Raw genomic sequence first — 10,778 nt, forward strand, 5'->3', positions numbered from 1 at the left:
GCTACAATTCTAAAGTGGTTCTTAAGTTTTAGCAGGCCTTGTATTTTCCATGTACTGTTTGATGATGATGATGATGGTGTTTATAACTACTATACATTGACTACCATGCGTCATGTCTTCATGTCACCATGTCTATGCAGTTTATGATTATGTCTTAAAATTCTCACAACAATTCTATTAGGTAGGTTGCTGTGATTCATGGGGTCGCGGAGAGTCGGACACGACTGAGCGACTGAAATGAACTGAACTGAACTGAACTGAATACTTCTTGCTTTGCTGATGACAACAACAAAGTTTAGGGGCATTATGTAGCTTTCTCAAGATCACAGCTGGTAAGAGGCACTGTTAGGTCTAGATCGCATTTTGCCAAGGCCCAGATGTTTTGATTAGGCTCTTTGAGGAGGCAGAATATTTAAAGGATTCTAATTAGTTAATGATTCTCCCTGTATTTTAGAACCCTTAAGGTTTTTTTTTCCCTTTCCAGAATTAAATCAATAAAGGAATATAATTGTCAGTCAAAAATATGGATTGAGAAGCTCATTAAGATTCATATGGCTCGTTAATGGATCAAATCCAGTTATGATCTCATAGAGAAGATGGAAAAATTCTCCATTTCTGAATAGTCTTTGGGGTTACTTTCATTATTCACTTTAGGGCAACTATTAAGCTACCTTTCCACCAAATATATTCAAGAAAAATTCACTGAGTACCTACTGTGTACCAGGCATTTTCACAAGCTTGGAGTTGTCAAAGATCATTGAGGTGGGTTTCTTAAGCTGTGAGCCTTCCCAGAGTCTTTGGTCTAATTGGTGGGATTTAAATCTCACTGGAAAAGACTCTGATGCTGGGAGGGATTGGGGGTGGAAGGAGACGGGGATGACAGAGAATGAGATGGCTGGATGGCATCACCAACTCGATGGACATGAGTTTGAGTAAACTCTGGGAGTTGGTGTTGGACAGGGAGGCCTGGCGTGCTGTGATTCATGGGGTCGCAAAGAGTCGGACACGACTGAGCGACTGAACTGAACTGAAGTCCAACAAGTTGAAAAGGACTTAGTGAAACTGAGAGACCTTTTGGGATCCAAGTTTGGGAAACTGGTGGGTGACTGAAATGGATTTCTTTTTCAATGAAGAAATTCTTGAGAGGTGAGGTCTCAGGCTGAGACTTTTGGTAGTGGTTTCAAGTGGTTTCATTTGATAGTGGTTAATTATGCCAACAACTAACAGGCTAAATAAAGCCTGTTATCTGAGGAGAGTAAGCTTGCTGCTATCAGCAAAGGGACACCTAAACATTTCCTCTTGTAAATACTCTTTCCCTTTATCAGATTAGCCACATTTCAAAGTCCTGTGCAAAGACCAGGACTGCCATCATTTTTTTCATATTCCTCATTAAAATTCTTTATTTGATAACTTAATAACTTATGCAGGTCAGGAAGCAAAAGTTAGAACTGGACATGGAACAACAGACTGGTTCCAAATAGGAAAAGGAGTACGTCAAGGCTGTATATTGTCACCCTGCTTATTTAACTTATATGCAGAGTACATCATGAGGAACGCTGGGCTGGAAGAAGCACAAGCTGGAATCAAGATTGCTGGGAGAAATATCAATAACCTCAGATATGCAGATGACACCACTCTTATGGCAGAAAGTGAAGAGGAACTCAAAAGCCTCTTGATGAAAGTGAAAGAGGAGAGTGAAAAGGTTGGCTTGAAGCTCAACATTCAGAAAACAAAGATCATGGCATCTGGTCCCATCACTTCATGGGAAATAGATGGGGAAACAGTGGAAACAGCGTCAGACTTTATTTTTGGGGGCTCCAAAATCACTGTAGATGCTGATTGCAGCCATGAAATTAAAAGACGCTTACTCCTTGGAAGGAAAGTTGTGACCAACCTAGATAGCATATTAAAAAGCAGAGACACTATTTTGCCAACAAAGGTCTGTCTAGTCAAGGCTGTGGTTATTCCAGTGGTCATGTATGGATGTGAGAGTTGGACTATGAAGAAAGCTGATCACCGAAGAATTGATGCTTTTGAACTGTGGTGTTGGAGAAGACTCTTGAGAGTCCCTTGGACTGCAAGAAGATCCAACCAGTCCATCCTAGAGGAGATCAGTCCTGGGTGTTCATTGGAAGGACTGATGCTAAAGCGGAAACTTCAATACTTTGGCCACCTCATGCGAAGAGTTGACTTGTTGGAAAAGACCCTGTTGCTGGGAGTGATTGGGGGCAGGAGGAGACGGGGACAACAGAGAATGAGATGGCTGGATGGCATCACCGACTCGATGCATATGAGTTTGGGTGAACTCCGGGATTTGGTGATGGACAGGGAGGCCTGGCATGCTGCGATTCATGGGGTTGCAAAGAGTCGGACACGACTGAGCAACTGAACTGAACTGAACTGAATAACTTTTGACTTTGGAGTAGTTCAACATGCTCCCAAAAGATATTTTAAGGACCCTCTGTAATCTTCACAGTATTGCAAGAATACTGTTTTAGAATCAGATTTTTAAATTTTCTTTTCCTCTTCTTTAACATGAAATATTAAGACATCATATGTCCCTGTGCTGATTATTGAGTAATGTGTATATAAAACAGCTGCCAAATAGGAAAGCTTCAGGAAATTCTACTACCTAAACTGCCAAAGATTTTTAAACAGGGATTTAATTCACACATTTTAAAACATGTTTTATTTTTTTGGCCACGAGCTTGTGGGATCTTAGTTCCTGACCAGGGATCGAACTCCCACCCTCTGGAGAAGGAAGAAGCACAAGGTCCTAACCAACCTCTGGACTGCCCCCAAATTCCCAAAAAAATGTTTTAAAGTGAACTCTCATGGTGCCATTTTTTTTTTTTCCAAAATGAAATTTATATTGAATGTTTCAAGAAAACCTATTTTCAATCTGGCCCAGTTCTTTTGCCACCTAATCATGTAAATGAGGAAATAAGGCTTTTGTAAGACCACTTCCTTTTTCTCTATCTTCCTTGAAGATCTGGAAGCTCCCTTCCCCTTTTCCCCTCCCACTTTCCTGAGGAATCCTGGTTTGGGGAGGAGACAGTAGCCTCCCGGTGGGAGGAGAGGAAGGACTATAAAATCCATTTCTTCTAACCTTGGGCCCCAGATCTTCTCTCTTTCCCTTTTGGAAGCAGCTTGGAAGGGTAAGTGTGGGAGAAAAGTAATTGGGAAAGTCAAGTAATTGGGAAGTGTGTGTTTCCTACCTAGAGCTCCACCAGGGAGCCGGGGAGAGGATCACTGTTTGCACCATTCTCTGGGTCATAGGGAGAATGATTCTTGAGGATTCTTTCTGTCTATAGGTGTACTCAGAAAGAGTGTGATCTGGTCAGAGTGTCACCTGTGATTAAATCATTGAAACTCAAGGGAGCCTTAGGTGAACAAACAGGAAACAAATTCAGTTACAATATGTGGACCACACTTAAAGCTGATGAACAGGTCTTACTGTTTTGAGAACAAGCAAATATTACCAGTCATTTGTATCTAGTTGTTCACATGAGTTCTATTACTTGCCCTTTCCCCTTTTCACTTTGTATACTCTCCCTGAGCAATCTCTACTCTAAATACTGAATTTTATTTATATCTTTTCTCTGATTATAAAAATTTCAGTATGTTAATTGTAAAAAAAAAATCAATGGGAAAAACATCTAATATAGAAAGTAAAAATTCAATGCACTCCCACCCCCCAGAGAAGACCACTTCTATTTCATGAGTATTGTTTTGTGACCTAATTTTTTCTGTCAATAATGTCATAAGCATTTTCTTGTTATTAAATATTCTTTACTGTATAATTTTTAAAGGCCACAAAGTCTTCCATCATATAAATGTATTATAACTTATTAGCCAGTGTCCAATTTTTATTTAGTTTGTATCCATTGTTTTCTGTTAAAAATGAGGCATGCACAGAGTTGGCCTACCTTTCAAGCTTCTTTCATATAAATTTTAAGATGCAGAGTCATCGAGTTAGTGGGCATGATTTTTAAAATTTTGATAAAAATTTTCCTGTCAGTTTACATTGCCGTTGTTAATATATCAGGGCCATATTCCCCACTGACTTCTAAGCGTTATTACCTTTCTCTGATTTTTGTCAAACTATCAAATTAGGGGAGGGACCAGATGAAAGAATATCTCATTGTTAGAATCTATTTTGCCTGTTTCTGTAACTAGAGATATGATAACAGTTTGGGAATTTTTTGTTTATTAACTGTCTGTATTTCTTCTTCTGTGGATTGTCTTCTCAGATTCTCTGCTTTTTCCTACATTGTGAAATTATGTTTTCTAATTTTGAAGTTTTGAATTTTTATTTGATGTTTTCAGGACCTTCAGCATAGTTCTTCATATACACAAGTTTAGGTAAATGTTGACCTCCTACTTCCTTTTTCCTCTGGTTCCTTTTGTGATTTGTTTTTGTATGTAACTCTTTCACTTACTTGGAATTTATTCTGGAGTGTGAGGAATATGGGCTTCACCAGTGGCTCAGTGGTAAAGAATCCGCCTGCAACTCAGGAATGCAGATTTGATCCCTAGGTGAGGAGAAGGAAATGGCAACCCACTCCAGTGTTCTTGCCTGGGCTATCCCATGGGGAGGAGGCTGGAGGTCTATGGTCTGTGGGGTTGCAAAAGTCAGGTAGACTTAGTGACTGAACAACAGTGAAAGAATGCAGGGAACTGGCTTTATTATTTTTTTTTCTAAATAGTTGAGCATTTTTCTTTCATCTCAGTGGTTCCTGTTATCCTCACAGATTAAAAACTTCACTTTTAAAAAGAAAACAGCCTGTAAGGATCCAGAACTCATGCATGGTCAGGATTGTTAAAGCAGAAGAAGGGAGGTGGGTGGGAGGGAATGGAGCTTGAGAAAGGCAGTCAGTGAGGAGACTTCAATTTTATGAGAATTATTGTATCAATTACACTGTTTTTTTAAAAGAATATCAGTAGCAAAAGTGTCCAGTGTTTTCATTTGTAAAGTCTGGATATTTGGACCTAGAAATATTTTCTGTTTTTCTGGCACTCTGAAAAAATTTATGGGAACTGTATATTCCCTGGAGTCACCAGTAAATGGAGCCTGGCATCTTCTTAACAATTATATTATTTCTTCTATAGTGATTGCCCTTAAAATGTTCTTGCTTCCTTTGAGTTGATTTTCCTCATTAATTTTCTTCTAGGACTTCATCCACTTTATTTCAGATGTTGAATTAATTAGCATATGGTTTAGAAGAATAATCTCTTTATGCCTGTGACTATATCTTTCTGATTTCAATTTTTCATACCGTAATTGTCTTTTTATTTGATGAGATTAACTGAAGTGTCTTTGTGTTTCTGTTGTTTTGAGTTATTTTTTAAAAATTTCCAAGTAGTTGGAACTATTTAGCATATAATCATTATTTTTGCTGTTGTTTTGCACTGGTCAAAAGATGTAGTCAGTACAGTTCCTTTTTAGAATATTGAAAATTCTCTTTGTCATGATTTTTCCATATTTTTTGTGAGCATTTGATAAGACCATTCATGTTTCTACTTTAATTTTTACCTACTTGATCTGCCAAGGACCGAAAGAGGTGTGTCAAAGCTTCCTATCACAGTTGTGTTTATGCCAAATTCTTTTTGTACTTCTAGTAGTTTATGCTTTATGTGATTATTCTTAATATTAGTAATGGCACATGAAGATTCTTGCTTGACTACTACATATTCACAGTGCCTATTGAAAACAGCAGAAAATTGAAATAATTGTGTTCCATATGAGAGTCTATGGGGAGTTTAATCCCCTGATACTTATTGTCATAATTGCTACTTTGGACTTCTGTCATCTTGTGTTTTCTGGCTTGTATGTTTTCTTGCTATGTTATAAATTTTCTATCTTTTTCTATATGTTGTATTTTTCATTGTGATAAAATATACATAACATAAAATTTACCATTTTAATCATTCTAAGTATACAGTTCTGTGGCATTAAGTACACTCACATTGTTGTACAACCATCACCTCCAACCATCTTGAGAAATTTTTCATCTTCCAAAACTGAAACTCCATTTAATAAACACTAAACCTCCATTCTTTCTCTTCCCATCCCCTGGGAACCGCTTTTCTGTTTCCTGACTCTGTGAATCTGACTACTTTAGGTACATCGTACAAGTGGACTTGTACAACATTTGTCCTTTTGCAACTAGCTTATTTCACTCATAATGTCTTCCAGCTTCACACACGTTGTTGCACATTGTCAGAATTTCCTTCCTTTCTAAGGTTGTGTGCTATTCCATTGTGTATATAGACTATATTTTGTTTTTCCATTCATCTGCTGATGGACATGTGGATTGTTTCTACCTTTTGGCTGTTGTGAATAATACTGCTGTGAACATGGGCATGCAATACCTCTCCAAGTCCCTGCTCTGATTCTTTTGAGTACAGCACCCACAAGTGAAATCACTGGATCAGGTGGTTACTATAAGTGTAATTTGGGAGGAAATTAAATTTAAATTAAAATTTAGAAGTTAATTTAAAATTAAATTTGTGATGCCATTTCTCATAGCCAATGCACAATTTTACATGTCCAGCAGCAATGTACAAGTGTTCCAATTTCTCTACATCCTCACCGACTTTTGTTATCTTCTGATTTTTAAAATTATAGTTGTCCTAAACGGTATGAAGTGGTACTTTATCATAGTTTTGATTTGTATTTTCCTAATGATTAGTGATGCTGAACATCTTTTCATGTGCTTATTGGCTATTTGTAGATCTTCTTTAGAGAAATGACAATTCAAGTTCTTTGCCCATTTTTAATTGAGTTTGTTGTTTCTGAGTTGCAGAAGTTCTTTATACCTACCTACTATAACATATATCCCAACCTTACTATCATTAAAAGCAATTGGCTCCTGGTGCCTTCCTTTGCAGGTTGTGACTAACGGATAATATTACCCCTTAGTTCCAATGTGAATTAGAAAACAAACATATTTTTATTTTTCATTGGTCAATTCAGTTGGCTTGAGGCTGAGAGTAGAGGAGCATTTTTGATACATGGGCTTATTTTGTCTTTTCACTGTACATCTATGATCATTCAGTGCCTCCTAACTTAAAATCTCTATTTTGTTGCCATCTTTCTGCCCTCAGAGGGATTTATTTCTAGATGCAAATGTTATCATTTTATTTCCCAGTTTAAAAACTCTCAAGGGTTCCCCAGTACTTACAGGACAAAGTTCAGACGTCTCCTCATGTTAGGCCCAGCCATTCTCTGGACACTGACGACCTCTAGGGTTTCAGATCAGACCACTTTTCTTTTACCTTACTCCAGCAACAACAAATTCATTCCAGTTGCTTAAATACCTTAAGCCTACTTTCCGCTAAGTGTTATGCTAGACTCTGGGAAAACAAAGTCTTTCTAATAAATTCTAACTTTAAGGATCTTATAAGACTGGGTGAGGAGACAGAAGATTGTATCAGTTTTATTATCAATCCAGTTTTGAGAATTCCTTTTGTGTAGGTTTGCAGGAAGCATATAGAGAATGCTTTAGGGAAGTTGTTATGACTCCAAGGTTTTTTATTGAGATGTAATTCACATACCATAAAATGCACTCTTTTAACACGTGTGATTCACTTTTTTTAAAGCATTTTCACAAGGTTATGTAACTATTGCCACTATCAAATTCCAGAAAATTTTTTCATCACTCAGAAAGAAACCTTATACCCACTGGTTCCTCGTTCCTACTTGTCCCCAGCCACTGGCAATTACTAATCTCTCTTCTGTCTCCGTGGACTTATTACATATTCAATAATTAGTTCTATAATTCGTGGCTCTTTGCATCCAATTTCTATCATTTAGCATGTTTTCAACCTTTATTCATATTGTAGCACATATGTATCAGTATTTCACTCCTTTTTGTTACCAAATAATATTCCATGGTATAGATACACTACATTATATTTATTCATTCATCAGTTAGTGGACAATTAAGTTGTGTCTACTTTGGAGCTATTAATAATGCTGCTATGAACTTTCAGGTACAGATTTTTGTATGGACATTTGTTTTCATTTGTTTTGGGTATATACCTAGGAGTGCTGGGTCATAAGATAACTCTCTAATTAATTTTTCGAGGTCCTGAAAAATTGTTTCCCAATGTGGCTGCACCATGTTACATTCCTACCAGCACTTTTGAAGATTCTGACTTCCTACATCCTCCCAACATTTGTGTCTGCCATTTTGATTACAGCCCATCCTACTGAAAGTGAAGTGGCATCTCTTTATGTTTTTTTTCTTTTTATCTTTTCTTTTAATCATGAAAATATATTAACACATTTACAGGAGACTTGGAAAATAACAGAAGAAAATTGCGTATAGTTCAACTATGTATTACAGTTGTCTGTTTTAAGTAGATAAATTGTTGTGGTTTTAATTTGCATTTTCCTAATGACTAATGGTATTAAATATCATTTCGTGTGCTTATTGACTTATTTGTGTGTCTGTTTTGTTGAAATGTGTATTCAGATCCTTTGTCCAATTCTAATTAACTTTCTTTTTATTGTTGAGTTCTAAGACTTTTTGTAGACTCTGGATAACAAACTATCAGAAATATAAATTTGCAAATACGTTCTCCCATTCTCTGAGTTATCTTTTCACATTTTGATAGTGATCTTTAAAGCACAATAATTTTTAATTTTTATGAAGTCTAATTTATATTTCTTTAATTGCTTGTGCTTTAGGTATCATGTCCAAGAACTAATTGCTATTTCAAAGTAGATCAGAAAACATAAGTCCTACTTTGTTCTTGTTTTTCAAGATTTCTTTGGCTATTCTTTGTCCCTTATATTTGCGTATATATTTCAGAATCAGCTTGTCAGTTTCTGCCCCAAAAGGTAGCTGGAATTTTTGTAGGGACTGTGCTGAATTTGTAGACCCGTTTGGGGAGTATTTCATCTTAAGAATAGTAAGTCTTCCATTTAATGAACATGAAATATTTTTCTGCCTACTTAAGTTTTATTTAATTTCTGTCAGTGTTTTTCTTTTAAATTTTAAGTGTACAAGTCTTAGGCTTTTTTGTTAATTTTTTTCATATTTTATTCTTTTTTAATGATATTATAAGTTGAATTATTTTCTTAATTTTATTTTCACATTGTTCATTTCCAAGTGTATGTTAATAAAACTGACTTAACTATTTAGTATACTGATTTTGATCTTACATCCATCAAGTTTGCTGAACTTATTAGCACCAACAGATTTGTGAGTGTGTGATTCCTTATGATTTTTTTAGTGTCATCTTCAGATAGAGATTATTTTACTTAAACTCCCTCATAGAGTCCTTTTCACCTTTTCAAGACTCAGTCTAAATATTCCTTCTTCATTGAGTTTTTCCTTAACCTTCCAGGCAATGTTGATGTTATTTACTTTAGCACAGTTAATGGTCTTGCTCGTACTTATCACTGTTGTACACACTATTTTCCTGTATTACAATTAAGTGTCTGTGTTTCTCTCATCGTTGAAACAGGCCCTTTTGTTTCCCTTCCATGAGTTTGGAACTCTTCAGTGTGGTGGCATGTTCAACGTAAAGAGAACTGTCCTCAGTGTTCTACAGTTTAAATGCACACAGCTACCTTCACAGATTGCACTTAAGCCTTTAAAGTAGACAATACAGAATTCATTTATCAAGAGATGGAAACCAACTTATCAGTAGCCCTCCAAATGGCAGACATGTTTGTCAATTATGTATTCTTCTAACCACTTTACACAGCAGTGTTGGCTTTTACTCAGTTCAGGGTTGCAAACTGTATGAAGAATAATTACTCTGCCCTCAGCTTGTGGAGAAAAGCTATTATAATGCCCTCATAATTACAGCCATGGATTGTTCTATCTTTAGCTGAGTCATTTCAAATAAACTGAAATATTTTTAACAGATATTTTGGTTTAGGAAGCTTCTAGAAATAGTTCATCAAAAGGAGTTATGCTGCACTGGGCACCCAAGCTGAGGTTAAAACAACTGCAGACATAGTTGGCCTCCATGATATTACTTTCATTTTCTTTTTGGTAAGACCTGTGTGTGATTAATTTGCTGCCTAGTATAATTCAGCATTGCCTTTTATTTGAGATCATTTTAGTCTCATTTAATGATTGAGCTATAGTTGGATTTAGCTGGGAAGCTGACGATTTATGTAATCTTACCCTTAATTGGATATTGAAAAGGAAATCAGAAGCTAAGCAATTTTTGGCACCAAGAGCCCAGAAGCCCTTGTATCTCTCCAGTGCTGATGACTGGCTACTTGATGTTGTAATAAGGCAAGAATTTATACTGAGAAACAAGATCATTATTTGAAATAAACCCGCATGAGCCGAGGATAAAGGCTCATGCTTTCCTTCTTGGTTGATAGTATTCTGGCTGCTTATGACTGATGCGGGTTGCCATGGTGATGAGAGACCATGAATTGGGTGGTGGCTGGGATAGACATTGCAGTGTGGGAGAAGGGGGCTTAACCTCCATATCCTTTGTTAATAGGCCTTTGTAATAGCCTTCCTCTGAAGAGGGCTTGTAATATCATGTTGCCTCTCCTGATGCTGGAGTGTGAAATGAGGACAGTAAAAGTATCCTGTGGTTCTGCAAATCAGACTTGTCTCTGTGTTCACTCCATTATCCCATGACCTCAAGGAGGCTTACATCCTGAGACAGAGACTTGGGAGTAAGAAAAATGTTACTGTTTATATGATGAATCAAAATGTAAAAGATTGGTTGCCAGTTGGTGCCAGTCATTTGGCACTTTGTTCTACCATTTTTTAAAATAAAATGTTTAATAA

The sequence above is a fragment of the Moschus berezovskii genome, chromosome 4 (assembly GCF_049115385.1).
Source record: "Moschus berezovskii isolate FMDL1 chromosome 4, NW_MosBer_1.0, whole genome shotgun sequence".
NCBI classification, from domain to species: Eukaryota; Metazoa; Chordata; class Mammalia; order Artiodactyla; family Moschidae; genus Moschus; species Moschus berezovskii.